General features: G+C 48.1%; 11 non-coding genes and 1 pseudogene across 11 annotated transcripts; all 12 read left to right on the top strand.

Annotated features, from left to right (window-relative positions):
* The first annotated feature begins 5,313 nt into the window (after positions 1-5,313).
* LOC141226739 (U2 spliceosomal RNA) lies at positions 5,314-5,504 on the top strand. The gene has a single exon (XR_012293863.1). It is a non-coding gene; the product is annotated as a U2 spliceosomal RNA (small nuclear RNA).
* A 1,120-nt stretch (positions 5,505-6,624) lies between these two features.
* On the top strand, positions 6,625-6,815 carry LOC141226484 (U2 spliceosomal RNA). The gene has a single exon (XR_012293614.1). It is a non-coding gene; the product is annotated as a U2 spliceosomal RNA (small nuclear RNA).
* A 1,121-nt stretch (positions 6,816-7,936) lies between these two features.
* LOC141226738 (U2 spliceosomal RNA) lies at positions 7,937-8,127 on the top strand. Its single transcript, XR_012293862.1, has one exon. It is a non-coding gene; the product is annotated as a U2 spliceosomal RNA (small nuclear RNA).
* Positions 8,128-9,248: 1,121 nt separating this feature from the next.
* Positions 9,249-9,439, top strand: LOC141226736 (U2 spliceosomal RNA). The gene has a single exon (XR_012293860.1). It is a non-coding gene; the product is annotated as a U2 spliceosomal RNA (small nuclear RNA).
* A 1,118-nt stretch (positions 9,440-10,557) lies between these two features.
* On the top strand, positions 10,558-10,748 carry LOC141226735 (U2 spliceosomal RNA). Its single transcript, XR_012293859.1, has one exon. It is a non-coding gene; the product is annotated as a U2 spliceosomal RNA (small nuclear RNA).
* A 1,120-nt stretch (positions 10,749-11,868) lies between these two features.
* On the top strand, positions 11,869-12,059 carry LOC141226191 (U2 spliceosomal RNA). The gene has a single exon (XR_012293416.1). It is a non-coding gene; the product is annotated as a U2 spliceosomal RNA (small nuclear RNA).
* Positions 12,060-13,179: 1,120 nt separating this feature from the next.
* On the top strand, positions 13,180-13,370 carry LOC141226734 (U2 spliceosomal RNA). Its single transcript, XR_012293858.1, has one exon. It is a non-coding gene; the product is annotated as a U2 spliceosomal RNA (small nuclear RNA).
* Positions 13,371-14,494: 1,124 nt separating this feature from the next.
* LOC141226733 (U2 spliceosomal RNA) lies at positions 14,495-14,685 on the top strand. Its single transcript, XR_012293857.1, has one exon. It is a non-coding gene; the product is annotated as a U2 spliceosomal RNA (small nuclear RNA).
* A 1,123-nt stretch (positions 14,686-15,808) lies between these two features.
* On the top strand, positions 15,809-15,999 carry LOC141226190 (U2 spliceosomal RNA). Its single transcript, XR_012293415.1, has one exon. It is a non-coding gene; the product is annotated as a U2 spliceosomal RNA (small nuclear RNA).
* Positions 16,000-17,119: 1,120 nt separating this feature from the next.
* Positions 17,120-17,310, top strand: LOC141226732 (U2 spliceosomal RNA). Its single transcript, XR_012293856.1, has one exon. It is a non-coding gene; the product is annotated as a U2 spliceosomal RNA (small nuclear RNA).
* A 1,120-nt stretch (positions 17,311-18,430) lies between these two features.
* On the top strand, positions 18,431-18,621 carry LOC141226731 (U2 spliceosomal RNA). Its single transcript, XR_012293855.1, has one exon. It is a non-coding gene; the product is annotated as a U2 spliceosomal RNA (small nuclear RNA).
* A 1,124-nt stretch (positions 18,622-19,745) lies between these two features.
* Positions 19,746-19,859, top strand: LOC141226340 (U2 spliceosomal RNA; annotated as a pseudogene).
* Positions 19,860-20,183: the final 324 nt, after the last annotated feature.

Raw genomic sequence — 20,183 nt, 5'->3', positions numbered from 1 at the left:
GTAGTTCATGCGTCCGGGAGTTGACCATTCTGCGGCACAACTTCCCCTTGTAAAGGAATAGTCGACTCTTCTCCGCCCATAGTTGTTTGGCTTCCTCCGGAGCGTCTGGTTCAAGGCGAGCCTCCGGCCGAGTCAGCATCTCCTTCACCAGTCGGACGGCAGGGTCGCTGTCTTGCGTTTCCGCCCAGTTGTAGTGGGGTAAGGGGTTCAACGTAGCAGCCTGCTTACCCCTTACCCGGTGGGAATACTGGATAGTCCCATGACGGTGGAACGCAGGGAGTTCAACTTCTTCCAGTCCCTCCGGATCTTCTCCTTCGTCCGGCAGGTTGGGCATCCTGGACAGGGCGTCCGCGTTAGTATTGGAGCGTCCTGCCCGGTATTTGATTGTGAACTCGTAGTTGGACAGACGGGCCATCCACCTCTGCTCCAGGGCACCGAGTCTTGCCGTGTCCAGGTGTGTCAACGGGTTGTTATCCGTGTATACGGTGAACCGGGAAGAAGCGAGGTAATGCCTAAAGCGCTCGGTGACTGCCCATACCACGGCCAGGAACTCTAGCTTAAATGAGCTGTAATTCTCGGGGTTCCTTTCGGTGGGTCGCAGTTTTCGGCTGGCATAGGAGATTACTCGTTCTCTCCCCTGCTGAATCTGGGACAGTACGGCTCCTAGCCCGATGTTACTGGCGTCGGTGTAGAGGATGAAGGGCTGGCTATAGTCCGGGTACGCCAAGATTTCATCCCCCGTGAGGGCCATCTTCAGCTGGCGGAAGGACTCTTCTTCTAGCTCTTCCCATTTGAAGGGCGGCTTCTGGTTCTTGGCCTTCCGGGACTGGCCTATCAGGAGGTCCTGCATAGGCGCTGCCTTTTTGGTGAAACCGGGAATAAACCTTCGGTAGTAGCCTACCAACCCTAGGAACTGCCGCACTTCTTTTACGCTGGAGGGGCTTGGCCATCCCTTAATTGCGGTGATCTTATCGGGGTCGGGAGCCACTCCGTCAGCGCTCACCACGTGTCCCAGGTATTGCACCTTTGGTTTCAGGAGGTGACACTTGGAGGGTTTCACCTTTAGGCCGTAACTCGCCAGAGCTTCGAACACCTCCGCCAGGTGTTTCAGGTGGTCCTCATAAGTTTTGGAGTATACGATGACATCGTCCAGGTACAACAGGACCGTCTCGAAGTTTCTGTGGCCCAGACAGCACTCCATTAATCGTTGGAAGGTTCCTGGGGCGTTGCAGAGTCCGAACGGCATGCAGGTGAACTCGCTAAGTCCCATCAGGGTGGTGAATGCGGTCTTCTCCCGGTCCGCCTCTGCTACAGGAACCTGCCAGTACCCGCTAGTGAGATCCAAGGTAGAGAAGAAGTTAGCAGGTCTTAAAGCAGCCAATGACTCCTCTATCCTTGGTAAGGGGTACGCATCCTTGTGTGTGATACGGTTGATTTTCCGGTAATCTACACACATCCTCATGGTGTTGTCTTTCTTTTTGACTAAAACTAGTGGGGCTGCCCAGGGGCTACAGCTATCCCGGATTACCCCAGCCTCCTTCATGTCTCTAAGCATCCCCTTGGCGTGTTGGTAATGTGCAGGGGGTACGGGTCGATACCTCTCTTTTATGGGAGGATGATCTCCCGTGGGGATGCGGTGTTCTACCCCCTTGACTCGCCCGAAGTCTAACGGGTGTTTACTAAACACTCTCTCATACTCTTGAACCACCCGATAGACTCCTTGTTTCTGATGTGAGGGAGTGGAGTCAGTACCCAGATGTAGTTGCTGACACCAGTCCTCCATGTCTTTCTTAGAGCCGTTACCTTCCTCCGGGTGAGATGGAGGCAAGGGTTCCACAGATTGTATAGAATTTTGATTAGTGGTATATAATTTGGCTAGCGTGGCATACCGGGGCAGGTACACTTCCCTCTCCCCGATATTTATTATGCGAACGGGCACCCTCCCATGGCGTACATTGACCACCCCCCGTGCTGTCAAAATGGTGGGCCTACTGTCTGAGTAAACTGGTTCTACCATTGCCTGGTAATCTCTACCTCTCAGACCAATAGCTGCCCGGCACCAAATCATCATTTCACTTTTTGGGGGCATGGCAATAGGAAAAGGGTCACACATTCTTACGCTACCAATCTCACCGCCGGAGAGTTCCACTTGTTGCCGTTGCATCAGTGCCCGGATCTCTTTCTGGAGCACCCGCTGCTCGCCGGAGCTGGCGTTCTTGGCAACCTGCTGTAAAAGGAAAATCACCTCTGCAAGACAATTTTCAATTACGTTAGTTCCTAGAGTTATTTTTGGGTGACTCTCATGTTTATCAATATCTACAATGATCAGTCCCTGTGCGGCCAGTTCGACTCTACCGATTTTGAGGGTCACCTCTTTAAATCCGATCTGTGGCACGGGCTGGCCATTGCTGGCGATGATACTCAAGTCGTCGTCAGGGTAGCGGGTAATATCCGAGTCATTCCAGTACTGCTTGAAGAGCACGTACGGGATGGTGGTGACCTGTGACCCGGTATCCAGTAGGGCACTCATGGGAATGCCATCCAGTACCACAGGCAAGACTGGACGTCCTCCCACATATCTGTCGCGCCAGTTCGATGGGCCTGGTGATCTTTTTCCTGGGGGTTGGCCCTCTACCCCAGGTTGTGCCCGTTTAAAGAACAGTACCTTTCCATATGTCCGGGTTGATTGCAGCGGCGGCAGATGGGTCGTCCGTCCTCGCTGTATCGGTCACTGGGTCTTCCTCTGGCCGGTGGGGTCCTCCTTGGTCGACGCCACGGGATGTCCTCCGGTCCGGATGCCAGCTGGATCTTCCCTGGGGTGGAAACCTGTAAAGACTGCACAGTTCGGGTTAGCGCAGCAACGCTCTTAACTAGCTCTTGGACCTGATGGTGTAGGTCTGGAGCCGGGTCATTGTCCAAAGCCTGCGCATGAGCTCCCACAGGCCCTGCCGACAAGGGCGCCGCCTCCTGGTGGTAAGTGATAGCTGGGCGCCTGTGGGTCACAACGCCACCCGGTGCTGGTTCTCGGAGCACCCGGATAGCTCTATCCTTGAACTGTGCAAAGTCCAGATGGGGATCCTGTAAGGCCATTGCCCGCAACTGGGTTCGGTGGGCATTGCAATATAAACCCTCTATAAATTGTTCAGTCAACAGCCTGTCCTCGTTTCCCACCCCATCAGGGTCGGTCTGCTTTATGGCCCTCAGGGCCTCTTGTAGGTTTAGTGCATAGTCCCTTATACTCTCATGCGCTCGCTGCTTGCACCCGTAGAATCTAAGCTTGATCTCGGCTGAGGTGCGGGTATCGAAGGTGTCCCTCAGCCGGGTTAGTATCTCTGCGACAGTCCTCCTCCCAGGTGGCCAAGATTTTACTTCTCTTTTGGCTGCCCCGGTTAGTTGGGCCACCAGGATGCTCACTTTTTGCTCTTCTGTGAGGGGGTACACCTGGAAGAGGCTATCCAGCTTTTCTCTAAAGTCATGCAGGGTATGTGACTCCCCTGAGTACTGGGGTAGCCAAGCTGCTCCCGGGATATATGGCATGGTGAAGGGCATAACTGCAGCAGCGGTGGCGCTGGCGGGGGTCGAGGTAGTGAAGCTCTCCTCCGTATCCGACATCTTCCTCCCCCCTAGTGGACCGTGGCCTACCTTGCGATGATCCTCTTCCGTAGGCCACGGCTCCGCAGTGGATCGTCAGGGTTGAGGACCTTCCGTCGCGCTCCTGTGACGTCGGCGTCTGCTGGGCTCCTTCCAGGACCTTACGCAACGTCCGGACGTGAGGCGGGGCTTGGGTTCTCGCGCGCTTTCGGAGTCCACGCCCCTCTTCTTCCCGCGCGGCGTCCTCAAGATGGCGTCCAACGGCGGGAAAACTCCACGGATGGCGGGAAGAAGGCCGAAGATGGCGCCGGATGGCGGGAAACTTCACCGATGGCGGGAAGAAGGCTGAAGATGGCGCCGGATGGCGGGAATCTTCACCACTGGTAAGTTTGAAAAGTCTCTTTTTCAGGCACGCAGTACCCGGTGGTTGCGGGCACGAAATCCTGCCGACTACGCCAAAGTTGACGCGCCCCTGGGCCTGTGTCGCGCTGCGCTGCGCATGCGGGAGCTTACCCGGAGCCGGATCTGTGGAGGGTTGTAGTCTCGTGGCGGTGACCCGGTCCGTGCCCAGGGAGTCAAACTAGACGGCAGTCCATTAGTAGTAAATGGTTGATGACTACGCCACCCGTTGAGTGCAGCCAGGGGGCTGCTGCTGCAGGGCAGACCGCTGAGGCCGATGGTGGGATTGTGCAGCGTGATAGTATAACCCCCAACGGGAGGGGTATGGCCTCAGGGCAGCCGACGTGGATGATGGGGGTAGCAGGAACCACTCAGAGACGGTACGGTGTAGTTCAGGGTCTTTACTGGTAACAACAAAAGACCCTCCCGGAGTACTTGCTAGCGGATGGGGCCTGGTCAGTCCTTGAGCAGATGGGATCTCCCCTGGCCAGGCGTAGTTGTAGGCCTCCCAAACTGACTGTACTCTTCTGGCTACCTTGCTAGGAGCTGATGTAAGTAGCCCACGTCCCTGAGTGTACCGTGTGGTGCTCACCCGTATGGCCGGTGACTCGGGGCCTTCTAATGGCTTCCGCTCCACGATGGCGGTGCTGGTCCCACGCGTGTGACCGTGCCTTCGGGCTTCTGGGCCAGAGGACCTGAAATCCCCTGCCTGACGGATTCTGCTGCTGGGTAGGAATTAGTCCCCACAGCCTCGGACTCCGGGTCCGGTAAAAAGCCTTCTTAGTCAGGGCGAACTCTGCAGCTGCCAGCCCCTGACTCCTTGTAACTGCTGTTTCTTCCTATGCTGTCTCTACTTCTTCTCTTCTTCTACTCACTCACCCTGCCTCAGCCCCAGGTTTTTATAGGGGAAGTTCTTCCCCTCCCAAGACTGGGCAGGAGGTGTGGCATGCACAGGATCCCTGACTAAAGGACCTCCCACCTGCTCTCAGACATAACATTACGTTACTGTGGCAACCAGACCCCTGGGGTGTCACATAGACAGCTGCTCGTTCCACCCCCCCCCGCCTTAATTGGTTCTCCTCCCTTCCAACGGTGTTGAGGCGGGTGGGAACAGCCGGGGGTTGAGGGTACTGTGCTAAAAGAGGTGGAGTTATGCAGATCTAAAACGCGTGGATTGCAGCAGCAGCAAGCCGAAAAGTGCAGGCATGTGAGGGATCTAGAGGTTGACAGCATGTCTTCTTAACGGGAGTCCAGGTGGCCATCTCCACAAATGGACTTTTCAGAATCCTTGGGTGGCACCGTAGTCGGAAACCAATTCTGGTTATCGCTTCTCGGCCTTTTGGCTAAGATCAAGTGTAGTATCTGTTCTTATCAGTTTAATATCTGATACGTCCCCTATCTGGGGACCATATATTAAATGGATTTTTAGAACAGGGAGATGGAAAAAGAGCTTGCTCTGTCCACTCCACGCATTGACCTGGTATTGCAGTATCTCCAGGACCGGTGCACCCCTTCTTTAATGCAGTTTCTAAAATCAGAAAGAATTGAATTCAATGCTTTTTGTTCATTTTGCTTGTTTGTCGGATTTTGGGATGGACTCTTTGGCTTTGCTTTTCTTCTCCTCATTGGATTTTTCATGTTAAAAGTTGCAGAAGCCAGATGACAAGCTCATTTTGGTTCAACTTCAGCAACTGTGCATTGCATTGCCATGTAATGTAATGTAATGCAATGCTATCTATCTAGCTCTCCCTCTATACTTCCTTTTGGATAAACAGACATATTAGGCAAGCATTTTGGAGCTTTCACCTAAATAACTACAGGTGGTGAGATAAGCTGCACAATATAATTGACCTTTCAGTATATTGTTGCACACACACCATCTATTTAGCAAATGCCCTTGTTATCAACAGCAGCCTTTTAAACTCACCTGAGCTAACAGGTATGTGAGCTGGTTACTCTGCTGCGCTTAAAATTTCTTTTTTGGTTTGCTACAATGCCTTTTCTGAAACGTTGTCTCCCTCTGCTGGAACACTGACTTCTTTCATTTAATGCCTGCAGACTATAAAAGAGAAACCAACCCAAAAAGTTTGGTTGATTAGTCTGTGGCATTCTTTTAAACTGTTGCTTATGGCGGTCTCTGTGAGCTTCTCAGTGACATTCAGCCATCCAGGTATCCCGCCTGCAGTAGACGGAATGTGGCAATGGAACGCTGGCTGCGCGTGTCATAATAGGCTCTGAGCCTTTATATACCTGCGCACAGCAGCAGCCACCTTCAGTCTGCTGCTGGACAGCCAGCAGCAGCAGCAGCAGGAGAGGTAATTAATCAGCAACCCTCCTGCTAAGGGTAGAAAGCTGCTCGTTCCACCCCCCCCCCGCCTTAATTGGTTCTCCTCCCTTCCAACGGTGTTGAGGCGGGTGGGAACAGCCGGGGGTTGAGGGTACTGTGCTAAAAGAGGTGGAGTTATGCAGATCTAAAACGCGTGGATTGCAGCAGCAGCAAGCCGAAAAGTGCAGGCATGTGAGGGATCTAGAGGTTGACAGCATGTCTTCTTAACGGGAGTCCAGGTGGCCATCTCCACAAATGGACTTTTCAGAATCCTTGGGTGGCACCGTAGTCGGAAACCAATTCTGGTTATCGCTTCTCGGCCTTTTGGCTAAGATCAAGTGTAGTATCTGTTCTTATCAGTTTAATATCTGATACGTCCCCTATCTGGGGACCATATATTAAATGAATTTTTAGAACAGGGAGATGGAAAAAGAGCTTGCTCTGTCCACTCCACGCATTGACCTGGTATTGCAGTATCTCCAGGACCGGTGCACCCCTTCTTTAATGCAGTTTCTAAAATCAGAAAGAATTGAATTCAATGCTTTTTGTTCATTTTGCTTGTTTGTCGGATTTTGGGATGGACTGTTTGGCTTTGCTTTTCTTCTCCTCATTGGATTTTTCATGTTAAAAGTTGCAGAAGCCAGATGACAAGCTCATTTTGGTTCAACTTCAGCAACTGTGCATTGCATTGCCATGTAATGTAATGTAATGCAATGCTATCTATCTAGCTCTCCCTCTATACTTCCTTTTGGATAAACAGACATATTAGGCAAGCATTTTGGAGCTTTCACCTAAATAACTACAGGTGGTGAGATAAGCTGCACAATATAATTGACCTTTCAGTATATTGTTGCACACACACCATCTATTTAGCAAATGCCCTTGTTATCAACAGCAGCCTTTTAAACTCACCTGAGCTAACAGGTATGTGAGCTGGTTACTCTGCTGCGCTTAAAATTTCTTTTTTGGTTTGCTACAATGCCTTTTCTGAAACGTTGTCTCCCTCTGCTGGAACACTGACTTCTTTCATTTAATGCCTGCAGACTATAAAAGAGAAACCAACCCAAAAAGTTTGGTTAATTAGTCTGTGGCATTCTTTTAAACTGTTGCTTATGGCGGTCTCTGTGAGCTTCTCAGTGACATTCAGCCATCCAGGTATCCCGCCTGCAGTAGACGGAATGTGGCAATGGAACGCTGGCTGCGCGTGTCATAATAGGCTCTGAGCCTTTATATACCTGCGCACAGCAGCAGCCACCTTCAGTCTGCTGCTGGACAGCCAGCAGCAGCAGCAGCAGGAGAGGTAATTAATCAGCAACCCTCCTGCTAAGGGTAGACAGCTGCTCGTTCCACCCCCCCCCCCGCCTTAATTGGTTCTCCTCCCTTCCAACGGTGTTGAGGCGGGTGGGAACAGCCGGGGGTTGAGGGTACTGTGCTAAAAGAGGTGGAGTTATGCAGATCTAAAACGCGTGGATTGCAGCAGCAGCAAGCCGAAAAGTGCAGGCATGTGAGGGATCTAGAGGTTGACAGCATGTCTTCTTAACGGGAGTCCAGGTGGCCATCTCCACAAATGGACTTTTCAGAATCCTTGGGTGGCACCGTAGTCGGAAACCAATTCTGGTTATCGCTTCTCGGCCTTTTGGCTAAGATCAAGTGTAGTATCTGTTCTTATCAGTTTAATATCTGATACGTCCCCTATCTGGGGACCATATATTAAATGGATTTTTAGAACAGGGAGATGGAAAAAGAGCTTGCTCTGTCCACTCCACGCATTGACCTGGTATTGCAGTATCTCCAGGACCGGTGCACCCCTTCTTTAATGCAGTTTCTAAAATCAGAAAGAATTGAATTCAATGCTTTTTGTTCATTTTGCTTGTTTGTCGGATTTTGGGATGGACTCTTTGGCTTTGCTTTTCTTCTCCTCATTGGATTTTTCATGTTAAAAGTTGCAGAAGCCAGATGACAAGCTCATTTTGGTTCAACTTCAGCAACTGTGCATTGCATTGCCATGTAATGTAATGTAATGCAATGCTATCTATCTAGCTCTCCCTCTATACTTCCTTTTGGATAAACAGACATATTAGGCAAGCATTTTGGAGCTTTCACCTAAATAGCTACAGGTGGTGAGATAAGCTGCACAATATAATTGACCTTTCAGTATATTGTTGCACACACACCATCTATTTAGCAAATGCCCTTGTTATCAACAGCAGCCTTATAAACTCACCTGAGCTAACAGGTATGTGAGCTGGTTACTCTGCTGCGCTTAAAATTTCTTTTTTGGTTTGCTACAATGCCTTTTCTGAAACGTTGTCTCCCTCTGCTGGAACACTGACTTCTTTCATTTAATGCCTGCAGACTATAAAAGAGAAACCAACCCAAAAAGTTTGGTTGATTAGTCTGTGGCATTCTTTTAAACTGTTGCTTATGGCGGTCTCTGTGAGCTTCTCAGTGACATTCAGCCATCCAGGTATCCCGCCTGCAGTAGACGGAATGTGGCAATGGAACGCTGGCTGCGCGTGTCATAATAGGCTCTGAGCCTTTATATACCTGCGCACAGCAGCAGCCACCTTCAGTCTGCTGCTGGACAGCCAGCAGCAGCAGCAGCAGGAGAGGTAATTAATCAGCAACCCTCCTGCTAAGGGTAGACAGCTGCTCGTTCCACCCCCCCCCCCGCCTTAATTGGTTCTCCTCCCTTCCAACGGTGTTGAGGCGGGTGGGAACAGCCGGGGGTTGAGGGTACTGTGCTAAAAGAGGTGGAGTTATGCAGATCTAAAACGCGTGGATTGCAGCAGCAGCAAGCCGAAAAGTGCAGGCATGTGAGGGATCTAGAGGTTGACAGCATGTCTTCTTAACGGGAGTCCAGGTGGCCATCTCCACAAATGGACTTTTCAGAATCCTTGGGTGGCACCGTAGTCGGAAACCAATTCTGGTTATCGCTTCTCGGCCTTTTGGCTAAGATCAAGTGTAGTATCTGTTCTTATCAGTTTAATATCTGATACGTCCCCTATCTGGGGACCATATATTAAATGGATTTTTAGAACAGGGAGATGGAAAAAGAGCTTGCTCTGTCCACTCCACGCATTGACCTGGTATTGCAGTATCTCCAGGACCGGTGCACCCCTTCTTTAATGCAGTTTCTAAAATCAGAAAGAATTGAATTCAATGCTTTTTGTTCATTTTGCTTGTTTGTCGGATTTTGGGATGGACTCTTTGGCTTTGCTTTTCTTCTCCTCATTGGATTTTTCATGTTAAAAGTTGCAGAAGCCAGATGACAAGCTCATTTTGGTTCAACTTCAGCAACTGTGCATTGCATTGCCATGTAATGTAATGTAATGCAATGCTATCTATCTAGCTCTCCCTCTATACTTCCTTTTGGATAAACAGACATATTAGGCAAGCATTTTGGAGCTTTCACCTAAATAACTACAGGTGGTGAGATAAGCTGCACAATATAATTGACCTTTCAGTATATTGTTGCACACACACCATCTATTTAGCAAATGCCCTTGTTATCAACAGCAGCCTTTTAAACTCACCTGAGCTAACAGGTATGTGAGCTGGTTACTCTGCTGCGCTTAAAATTTCTTTTTTGGTTTGCTACAATGCCTTTTCTGAAACGTTGTCTCCCTCTGCTGGAACACTGACTTCTTTCATTTAATGCCTGCAGACTATAAAAGAGAAACCAACCCAAAAAGTTTGGTTGATTAGTCTGTGGCATTCTTTTAAACTGTTGCTTATGGCGGTCTCTGTGAGCTTCTCAGTGACATTCAGCCATCCAGGTATCCCGCCTGCAGTAGACGGAATGTGGCAATGGAACGCTGGCTGCGCGTGTCATAATAGGCTCTGAGCCTTTATATACCTGCGCACAGCAGCAGCCACCTTCAGTCTGCTGCTGGACAGCCAGCAGCAGCAGCAGCAGGAGAGGTAATTAATCAGCAACCCTCCTGCTAAGGGTAGACATCTGCTCGTTCCACCCCCCCCGCCTTAATTGGTTCTCCTCCCTTCCAACGGTGTTGAGGCGGGTGGGAACAGCCGGGGGTTGAGGGTACTGTGCTAAAAGAGGTGGAGTTATGCAGATCTAAAACGCGTGGATTGCAGCAGCAGCAAGCCGAAAAGTGCAGGCATGTGAGGGATCTAGAGGTTGACAGCATGTCTTCTTAACGGGAGTCCAGGTGGCCATCTCCACAAATGGACTTTTCAGAATCCTTGGGTGGCACCGTAGTCGGAAACCAATTCTGGTTATCGCTTCTCGGCCTTTTGGCTAAGATCAAGTGTAGTATCTGTTCTTATCAGTTTAATATCTGATACGTCCCCTATCTGGGGACCATATATTAAATGGATTTTTAGAACAGGGAGATGGAAAAAGAGCTTGCTCTGTCCACTCCACGCATTGACCTGGTATTGCAGTATCTCCAGGACCGGTGCACCCCTTCTTTAATGCAGTTTCTAAAATCAGAAAGAATTGAATTCAATGCTTTTTGTTCATTTTGCTTGTTTGTCGGATTTTGGGATGGACTCTTTGGCTTTGCTTTTCTTCTCCTCATTGGATTTTTCATGTTAAAAGTTGCAGAAGCCAGATGACAAGCTCATTTTGGTTCAACTTCAGCAACTGTGCATTGCATTGCCATGTAATGTAATGTAATGCAATGCTATCTATTTAGCTCTCCCTCTATACTTCCTTTTGGATAAACAGACATATTAGGCAAGCATTTTGGAGCTTTCACCTAAATAACTACAGGTGGTGAGATAAGCTGCACAATATAATTGACCTTTCAGTATATTGTTGCACACACACCATCTATTTAGCAAATGCCCTTGTTATCAACAGCAGCCTTTTAAACTCACCTGAGCTAACAGGTATGTGAGCTGGTTACTCTGCTGCGCTTAAAATTTCTTTTTTGGTTTGCTACAATGCCTTTTCTGAAACGTTGTCTCCCTCTGCTGGAACACTGACTTCTTTCATTTAATGCCTGCAGACTATAAAAGAGAAACCAACCCAAAAAGTTTGGTTGATTAGTCTGTGGCATTCTTTTAAACTGTTGCTTATGGCGGTCTCTGTGAGCTTCTCAGTGACATTCAGCCATCCAGGTATCCCGCCTGCAGTAGACGGAATGTGGCAATGGAACGCTGGCTGCGCGTGTCATAATAGGCTCTGAGCCTTTATATACCTGCGCACAGCAGCAGCCACCTTCAGTCTGCTGCTGGACAGCCAGCAGCAGCAGCAGCAGGAGAGGTAATTAATCAGCAACCCTCCTGCTAAGGGTAGACAGCTGCTCGTTCCACCCCCCCCCCGCCTTAATTGGTTCTCCTCCCTTCCAACGGTGTTGAGGCGGGTGGGAACAGCCGGGGGTTGAGGGTACTGTGCTAAAAGAGGTGGAGTTATGCAGATCTAAAACGCGTGGATTGCAGCAGCAGCAAGCCGAAAAGTGCAGGCATGTGAGGGATCTAGAGGTTGACAGCATGTCTTCTTAACGGGAGTCCAGGTGGCCATCTCCACAAATGGACTTTTCAGAATCCTTGGGTGGCACCGTAGTCGGAAACCAATTCTGGTTATCGCTTCTCGACCTTTTGGCTAAGATCAAGTGTAGTATCTGTTCTTATCAGTTTAATATCTGATACGTCCCCTATCTGGGGACCATATATTAAATGGATTTTTAGAACAGGGAGATGGAAAAAGAGCTTGCTCTGTCCACTCCACGCATTGACCTGGTATTGCAGTATCTCCAGGACCGGTGCACCCCTTCTTTAATGCAGTTTCTAAAATCAGAAAGAATTGAATTCAATGCTTTTTGTTCATTTTGCTTGTTTGTCGGATTTTGGGATGGACTCTTTGGCTTTGCTTTTCTTCTCCTCATTGGATTTTTCATGTTAAAAGTTGCAGAAGCCAGATGACAAGCTCATTTTGGTTCAACTTCAGCAACTGTGCATTGCATTGCCATGTAATGTAATGTAATGCAATGCTATCTATCTAGCTCTCCCTCTATACTTCCTTTTGGATAAACAGACATATTAGGCAAGCATTTTGGAGCTTTCACCTAAATAACTACAGGTGGTGAGATAAGCTGCACAATATAATTGACCTTTCAGTATATTGTTGCACACACACCATCTATTTAGCAAATGCCCTTGTTATCAACAGCAGCCTTTTAAACTCACCTGAGCTAACAGGTATGTGAGCTGGTTACTCTGCTGCGCTTAAAATTTCTTTTTTGGTTTGCTACAATGCCTTTTCTGAAACGTTGTCTCCCTCTGCTGGAACACTGACTTCTTTCATTTAATGCCTGCAGACTATAAAAGAGAAACCAACCCAAAAAGTTTGGTTGATTAGTCTGTGGCATTCTTTTAAACTGTTGCTTATGGCGGTCTCTGTGAGCTTCTCAGTGACATTCAGCCATCCAGGTATCCCGCCTGCAGTAGACGGAATGTGGCAATGGAACGCTGGCTGCGCGTGTCATAATAGGCTCTGAGCCTTTATATACCTGCGCACAGCAGCAGCCACCTTCAGTCTGCTGCTGGACAGCCAGCAGCAGCAGCAGCAGGAGAGGTAATTAATCAGCAACCCTCCTGCTAAGGGTAGACAGCTGCTCGTTTCACCCCCCCCCCGCCTTAATTGGTTCTCCTCCCTTCCAACGGTGTTGAGGCGGGTGGGAACAGCCGGGGGTTGAGGGTACTGTGCTAAAAGAGGTGGAGTTATGCAGATCTAAAACGCGTGGATTGCAGCAGCAGCAAGCCGAAAAGTGCAGGCATGTGAGGGATCTAGAGGTTGACAGCATGTCTTCTTAACGGGAGTCCAGGTGGCCATCTCCACAAATGGACTTTTCAGAATCCTTGGGTGGCACCGTAGTCGGAAACCAATTCTGGTTATCGCTTCTCGGCCTTTTGGCTAAGATCAAGTGTAGTATCTGTTCTTATCAGTTTAATATCTGATACGTCCCCTATCTGGGGACCATATATTAAATGGATTTTTAGAACAGGGAGATGGAAAAAGAGCTTGCTCTGTCCACTCCACGCATTGACCTGGTATTGCAGTATCTCCAGGACCGGTGCACCCCTTCTTTAATGCAGTTTCTAAAATCAGAAAGAATTGAATTCAATGCTTTTTGTTCATTTTGCTTGTTCGTCGGATTTTGGGATGGACTCTTTGGCTTTGCTTTTCTTCTCCTCATTGGATTTTTCATGTTAAAAGTTGCAGAAGCCAGATGACAAGCTCATTTTGGTTCAACTTCAGCAACTGTGCATTGCATTGCCATGTAATGTAATGTAATGCAATGCTATCTATCTAGCTCTCCCTCTATACTTCCTTTTGGATAAACAGACATATTAGGCAAGCATTTTGGAGCTTTCACCTAAATAACTACAGGTGGTGAGATAAGCTGCACAATATAATTGACCTTTCAGTATATTGTTGCACACACACCATCTATTTAGCAAATGCCCTTGTTATCAACAGCAGCCTTTTAAACTCACCTGAGCTAACAGGTATGTGAGCTGGTTACTCTGCTGCGCTTAAAATTTCTTTTTTGGTTTGCTACAATGCCTTTTCTGAAACGTTGTCTCCCTCTGCTGGAACACTGACTTCTTTCATTTAATGCCTGCAGACTATAAAAGAGAAACCAACCCAAAAAGTTTGGTTGATTAGTCTGTGGCATTCTTTTAAACTGTTGCTTATGGCGGTCTCTGTGAGCTTCTCAGTGACATTCAGCCATCCAGGTATCCCGCCTGCAGTAGACGGAATGTGGCAATGGAACGCTGGCTGCGCGTGTCATAATAGGCTCTGAGCCTTTATATACCTGCGCACAGCAGCAGCCATCTTCAGTCTGCTGCTGGACAGCCAGCAGCAGCAGCAGCAGGAGAGGTAATTAATCAGCAACCCTCCTGCTAAGGGTAGACAGCTGCTCGTTCCACCCCCCCCCCCCCCGCCTTAATTGGTTCTCCTCCCTTCCAACGGTGTTGAGGCGGATGGGAACAGCCGGGGGTTGAGGGTACTGTGCTAAAAGAGGTGGAGTTATGCAGATCTAAAACGCGTGGATTGCAGCAGCAGCAAGCCGAAAAGTGCAGGCATGTGAGGGATCTAGAGGTTGACAGCATGTCTTCTTAACGGGAGTCCAGGTGGCCATCTCCACAAATGGACTTTTCAGAATCCTTGGGTGGCACCGTAGTCGGAAACCAATTCTGGTTATCGCTTCTCGGCCTTTTGGCTAAGATCAAGTGTAGTATCTGTTCTTATCAGTTTAATATCTGATACGTCCCCTATCTGGGGACCATATATTAAATGGATTTTTAGAACAGGGAGATGGAAAAAGAGCTTGCTCTGTCCACTCCACGCATTGACCTGGTATTGCAGTATCTCCAGGACCGGTGCACCCCTTCTTTAATGCAGTTTCTAAAATCAGAAAGAATTGAATTCAATGCTTTTTGTTCATTTTGCTTGTTCGTCGGATTTTGGGATGGACTCTTTGGCTTTGCTTTTCTTCTCCTCATTGGATTTTTCATGTTAAAAGTTGCAGAAGCCAGATGACAAGCTCATTTTGGTTCAACTTCAGCAACTGTGCATTGCATTGCCATGTAATGTAATGTAATGCAATGCTATCTATCTAGCTCTCCCTCTATACTTCCTTTTGGATAAACAGACATATTAGGCAAGCATTTTGGAGCTTTCACCTAAATAACTACAGGTGGTGAGATAAGCTGCACAATATAATTGACCTTTCAATATATTGTTGCACACACACCATCTATTTAGCAAATGCCCTTGTTATCAACAGCAGCCTTTTAAACTCACCTGAGCTAACAGGTATGTGAGCTGGTTACTCTGCTGCGCTTAAAATTTCTTTTTTGGTTTGCTACAATGCCTTTTCTGAAACGTTGTCTCCCTCTGCTGGAACACTGACTTCTTTCATTTAATGCCTGCAGACTATAAAAGAGAAACCAACCCAAAAAGTTTGGTTGATTAGTCTGTGGCATTCTTTTAAACTGTTGCTTATGGCGGTCTCTGTGAGCTTCTCAGTGACATTCAGCCATCCAGGTATCCCGCCTGCAGTAGACGGAATGTGGCAATGGAACGCTGGCTGCGCGTGTCATAATAGGCTCTGAGCCTTTATATACCTGCGCACAGCAGCAGACACCTTCAGTCTGCTGCTGGACAGCCAGCAGCAGCAGCAGCAGGAGAGGTAATTAATCAGCAACCCTCCTGCTAAGGGTAGACAGCTGCTCGTTCCACCCCCCCCCCCCCGCCTTAATTGGTTCTCCTCCCTTCCAACGGTGTTGAGGCGGGTGGGAACAGCCGGGGGTTGAGGGTACTGTGCTAAAAGAGGTGGAGTTATGCAGATCTAAAACGCGTGGATTGCAGCAGCAGCAAGTCGAAAAGTGCAGGCATGTGAGGGATCTAGAGGTTGACAGCATGTCTTCTTAACGGGAGTCCAGGTGGCCATCTCCACAAATGGACTTTTCAGAATCCTTGGGTGGCACCGTAGTCGGAAACCAATTCTGGTTATCGCTTCTCGACCTTTTGGCTAAGATCAAGTGTAGTATCTGTTCTTATCAGTTTAATATCTGATACGTCCCCTATCTGGGGACCATATATTAAATGGATTTTTAGAACAGGGAGATGGAAAAAGAGCTTGCTCTGTCCACTCCACGCATTGACCTGGTATTGCAGTATCTCCAGGACCGGTGCACCCCTTCTTTAATGCAGTTTCTAAAATCAGAAAGAATTGAATTCAATGCTTTTTGTTCATTTTGCTTGTTTGTCGGATTTTGGGATGGACTCTTTGGCTTTGCTTTTCTTCTCCTCATTGGATTTTTCATGTTAAAAGTTGCAGAAGCCAGATGACAAGCTCATTTTGGTTCAACTTCAGCAACTGTGCATTGCATTGCCATGTAATGTAATGTAATGCAATGCTATCTATCTAGCTCTCCCTCTATACTTCCTTTTGGATAAACAGACATATTAGGCAAGCATTTTGGAGCTTTCACCTAAATAACTACAGGTGGTGAGATAAGCTGCACAATATAATTGACCTTTCAGTATATTGTTGCACACACACCATCTATTTAGCAAATGCCCTTGTTATCAACAGCAGCCTTTTAAACTCACCTGAGCTAACAGGTATGTGAGCTGGTTACTCTGCTGCGCTTAAAATTTCTTTTTTGGTTTGCTACAATGCCTTTTCTGAAACGTTGTCTCCCTCTGCTGGAACACTGACTTCTTTCATTTAATGCCTGCAGACTATAAAAGAGAAACCAACCCAAAAAGTTTGGTTGATTAGTCTGTGGCATTCTTTTAAACTGTTGCTTATGGCGGTCTCTGTGAGCTTCTCAGTGACATTCAGCCATCCAGGTATCCCGCCTGCAGTAGATGGAATGTGGCAATGGAACGCTGGCTGCGCGTGTCATAATAGGCTCTGAGCCTTTATATACCTGCGCACAGCAGCAGCCACCTTCAGTCTGCTGCTGGACAGCCAGCAGCAGCAGCAGCAGGAGAGGTAATTAATCAGCAACCCTCCTGCTAAGGGTAGACAGCTGCTCGTTCCACCCCCCCCCCGCCTTAATTGGTTCTCCTCCCTTCCAACGGTGTTGAGGCGGGTGGGAACAGCCGGGGGTTGAGGGTACTGTGCTAAAAGAGGTGGAGTTATGCAGATCTAAAACGCGTGGATTGCAGCAGCAGCAAGCCGAAAAGTGCAGGCATGTGAGGGATCTAGAGGTTGACAGCATGTCTTCTTAACGGGAGTCCAGGTGGCCATCTCCACAAATGGACTTTTCAGAATCCTTGGGTGGCACCGTAGTCAGAAACCAATTCTGGTTATCGCTTCTCGGCCTTTTGGCTAAGATCAAGTGTAGTATCTGTTCTTATCAGTTTAATATCTGATACGTCCCCTATCTGGGGACCATATATTAAATGGATTTTTAGAACAGGGAGATGGAAAAAGAGCTTGCTCTGTCCACTCCACGCATTGACCTGGTATTGCAGTATCTCCAGGACCGGTGCACCCCTTCTTTAATGCAGTTTCTAAAATCAGAAAGAATTGAATTCAATGCTTTTTGTTCATTTTGCTTGTTTGTCGGATTTTGGGATGGACTCTTTGGCTTTGCTTTTCTTCTCCTCATTGGATTTTTCATGTTAAAAGTTGCAGAAGCCAGATGACAAGCTCATTTTGGTTCAACTTCAGCAACTGTGCATTGCATTGCCATGTAATGTAATGTAATGCAATGCTATCTATCTAGCTCTCCCTCTATACTTCCTTTTGGATAAACAGACATATTAGGCAAGCATTTTGGAGCTTTCACCTAAATAACTACAGGTGGTGAGATAAGCTGCACAATATAATTGACCTTTCAGTATATTGTTGCACACACACCATCTATTTAGCAAATGCCCTTGTTATCAACAGCAGCCTTTTAAACTCACCTGAGCTAACAGGTATGTGAGCTGGTTACTCTGCTGCGCTTAAAATTTCTTTTTTGGTTTGCTACAATGCCTTTTCTGAAACGTTGTCTCCCTCTGCTGGAACACTGACTTCTTTCATTTAATGCCTGCAGACTATAAAAGAGAAACCAACCCAAAAAGTTTGGTTGATTAGTCTGTGGCATTCTTTTAAACTGTTGCTTATGGCGGTCTCTGTGAGCTTCTCAGTGACATTCAGCCATCCAGGTATCCCGCCTGCAGTAGACGGAATGTGGCAATGGAACGCTGGCTGCGCGTGTCATAATAGGCTCTGAGCCTTTATATACCTGCGCACAGCAGCAGCCACCTTCAGTCTGCTGCTGGACAGCCAGCAGCAGCAGCAGCAGGAGAGGTAATTAATCAGCAACCCTCCTGCTAAGGGTAGACAGCTGCTCGTTTCACCCCCCCCCCGCCTTAATTGGTTCTCCTCCCTTCCAACGGTGTTGAGGCGGGTGGGAACAGCCGGGGGTTGAGGGTACTGTGCTAAAAGAGGTGGAGTTATGCAGATCTAAAACGCGTGGATTGCAGCAGCAGCAAGCCGAAAAGTGCAGGCATGTGAGGGATCTAGAGGTTGACAGCATGTCTTCTTAACGGGAGTCCAGGTGGCCATCTCCACAAATGGACTTTTCAGAATCCTTGGGTGGCACCGTAGTCGGAAACCAATTCTGGTTATCGCTTCTCGGCCTTTTGGCTAAGATCAAGTGTAGTATCTGTTCTTATCAGTTTAATATCTGATACGTCCCCTATCTGGGGACCATATATTAAATGGATTTTTAGAACAGGGAGATGGAAAAAGAGCTTGCTCTGTCCACTCCACGCATTGACCTGGTATTGCAGTATCTCCAGGACCGGTGCACCCCTTCTTTAATGCAGTTTCTAAAATCAGAAAGAATTGAATTCAATGCTTTTTGTTCATTTTGCTTGTTCGTCGGATTTTGGGATGGACTCTTTGGCTTTGCTTTTCTTCTCCTCATTGGATTTTTCATGTTAAAAGTTGCAGAAGCCAGATGACAAGCTCATTTTGGTTCAACTTCAGCAACTGTGCATTGCATTGCCATGTAATGTAATGTAATGCAATGCTATCTATCTAGCTCTCCCTCTATACTTCCTTTTGGATAAACAGACATATTAGGCAAGCATTTTGGAGCTTTCACCTAAATAACTACAGGTGGTGAGATAAGCTGCACAATATAATTGACCTTTCAATATATTGTTGCACACACACCATCTATTTAGCAAATGCCCTTGTTATCAACAGCAGCCTTTTAAACTCACCTGAGCTAACAGGTATGTGAGCTGGTTACTCTGCTGCGCTTAAAATTTCTTTTTTGGTTTGCTACAATGCCTTTTCTGAAACGTTGTCTCCCTCTGCTGGAACACTGACTTCTTTCATTTAATGCCTGCAGACTATAAAAGAGAAACCAACCCAAAAAGTTTGGTTGATTAGTCTGTGGCATTCTTTTAAACTGTTGCTTATGGCGGTCTCTGTGAGCTTCTCAGTGACATTCAGCCATCCAGGTATCCCGCCTGCAGTAGACGGAATGTGGCAATGGAACGCTGGCTGCGCGTGTCATAATAGGCTCTGAGCCTTTATATACCTGCGCACAGCAGCAGCCACCTTCAGTCTGCTGCTGGACAGCCAGCAGCAGCAGCAGCAGGAGAGGTAATTAATCAGCAACCCTCCTGCTAAGGGTAGACAGCTGCTCGTTCCACCCCCCCCCCCCCCGCCTTAATTGGTTCTCCTCCCTTCCAACGGTGTTGAGGCGGGTGGGAACAGCCGGGGGTTGAGGGTACTGTGCTAAAAGAGGTGGAGTTATGCAGATCTAAAACGCGTGGATTGCAGCAGCAGCAAGCCGAAAAGTGCAGGCATGTGAGGGATCTAGAGGTTGACAGCATGTCTTCTTAACGGGAGTCCAGGTGGCCATCTCCACAAATGGACTTTTCAGAATCCTTGGGTGGCACCGTAGTCGGAAACCAATTCTGGTTATCGCTTCTCGGCCTTTGGGCTAAGATCAAGTGTAGTATCTGTTCTTTTAAGAACACAAGAGCTACGATCTACACTTGACGAGAGCGATCGAACTCGGAATTAGAAGAGCTTTGGAGCCCAGCTGACATCGGAGAAGGAAGGCGGATATCGGTGGGAGGAAGAAGCTCTAAAGAATCCAGAAGAAGACGAAGACTCGGAGAAGAATCGGGCTGTCCTGTGGAATCTTTGAGTAAGAAAATCATCGAGACAAAGACCTTTCGGGGAATTTGTCCAGAACACGACGGGAGAAGAATCTGCATAGCTCCACCCATTTCGGGAAGAGCTCCAGATCCAGCTCCAAGAAGTAACTGCAGGAGGAAAGCCATGGCAAGCGCTGCGAGGAAGGCCGAAAAGAAGAGCCTGGAGCAGGGGACAGCCAGGAGGGCCCAGCCAGGAGC

Source organism: Phyllobates terribilis, unplaced genomic scaffold (assembly GCF_046119375.1).
Source record: "Phyllobates terribilis strain yellow unplaced genomic scaffold, ASM4611937v1 Scaffold_414__1_contigs__length_1644244, whole genome shotgun sequence".
Classification (NCBI taxonomy): Eukaryota; Metazoa; Chordata; class Amphibia; order Anura; family Dendrobatidae; genus Phyllobates; species Phyllobates terribilis.
Note: the sequence above shows the minus strand (reverse complement) of the source record. Positions and strands in the feature narration are given on the sequence as shown.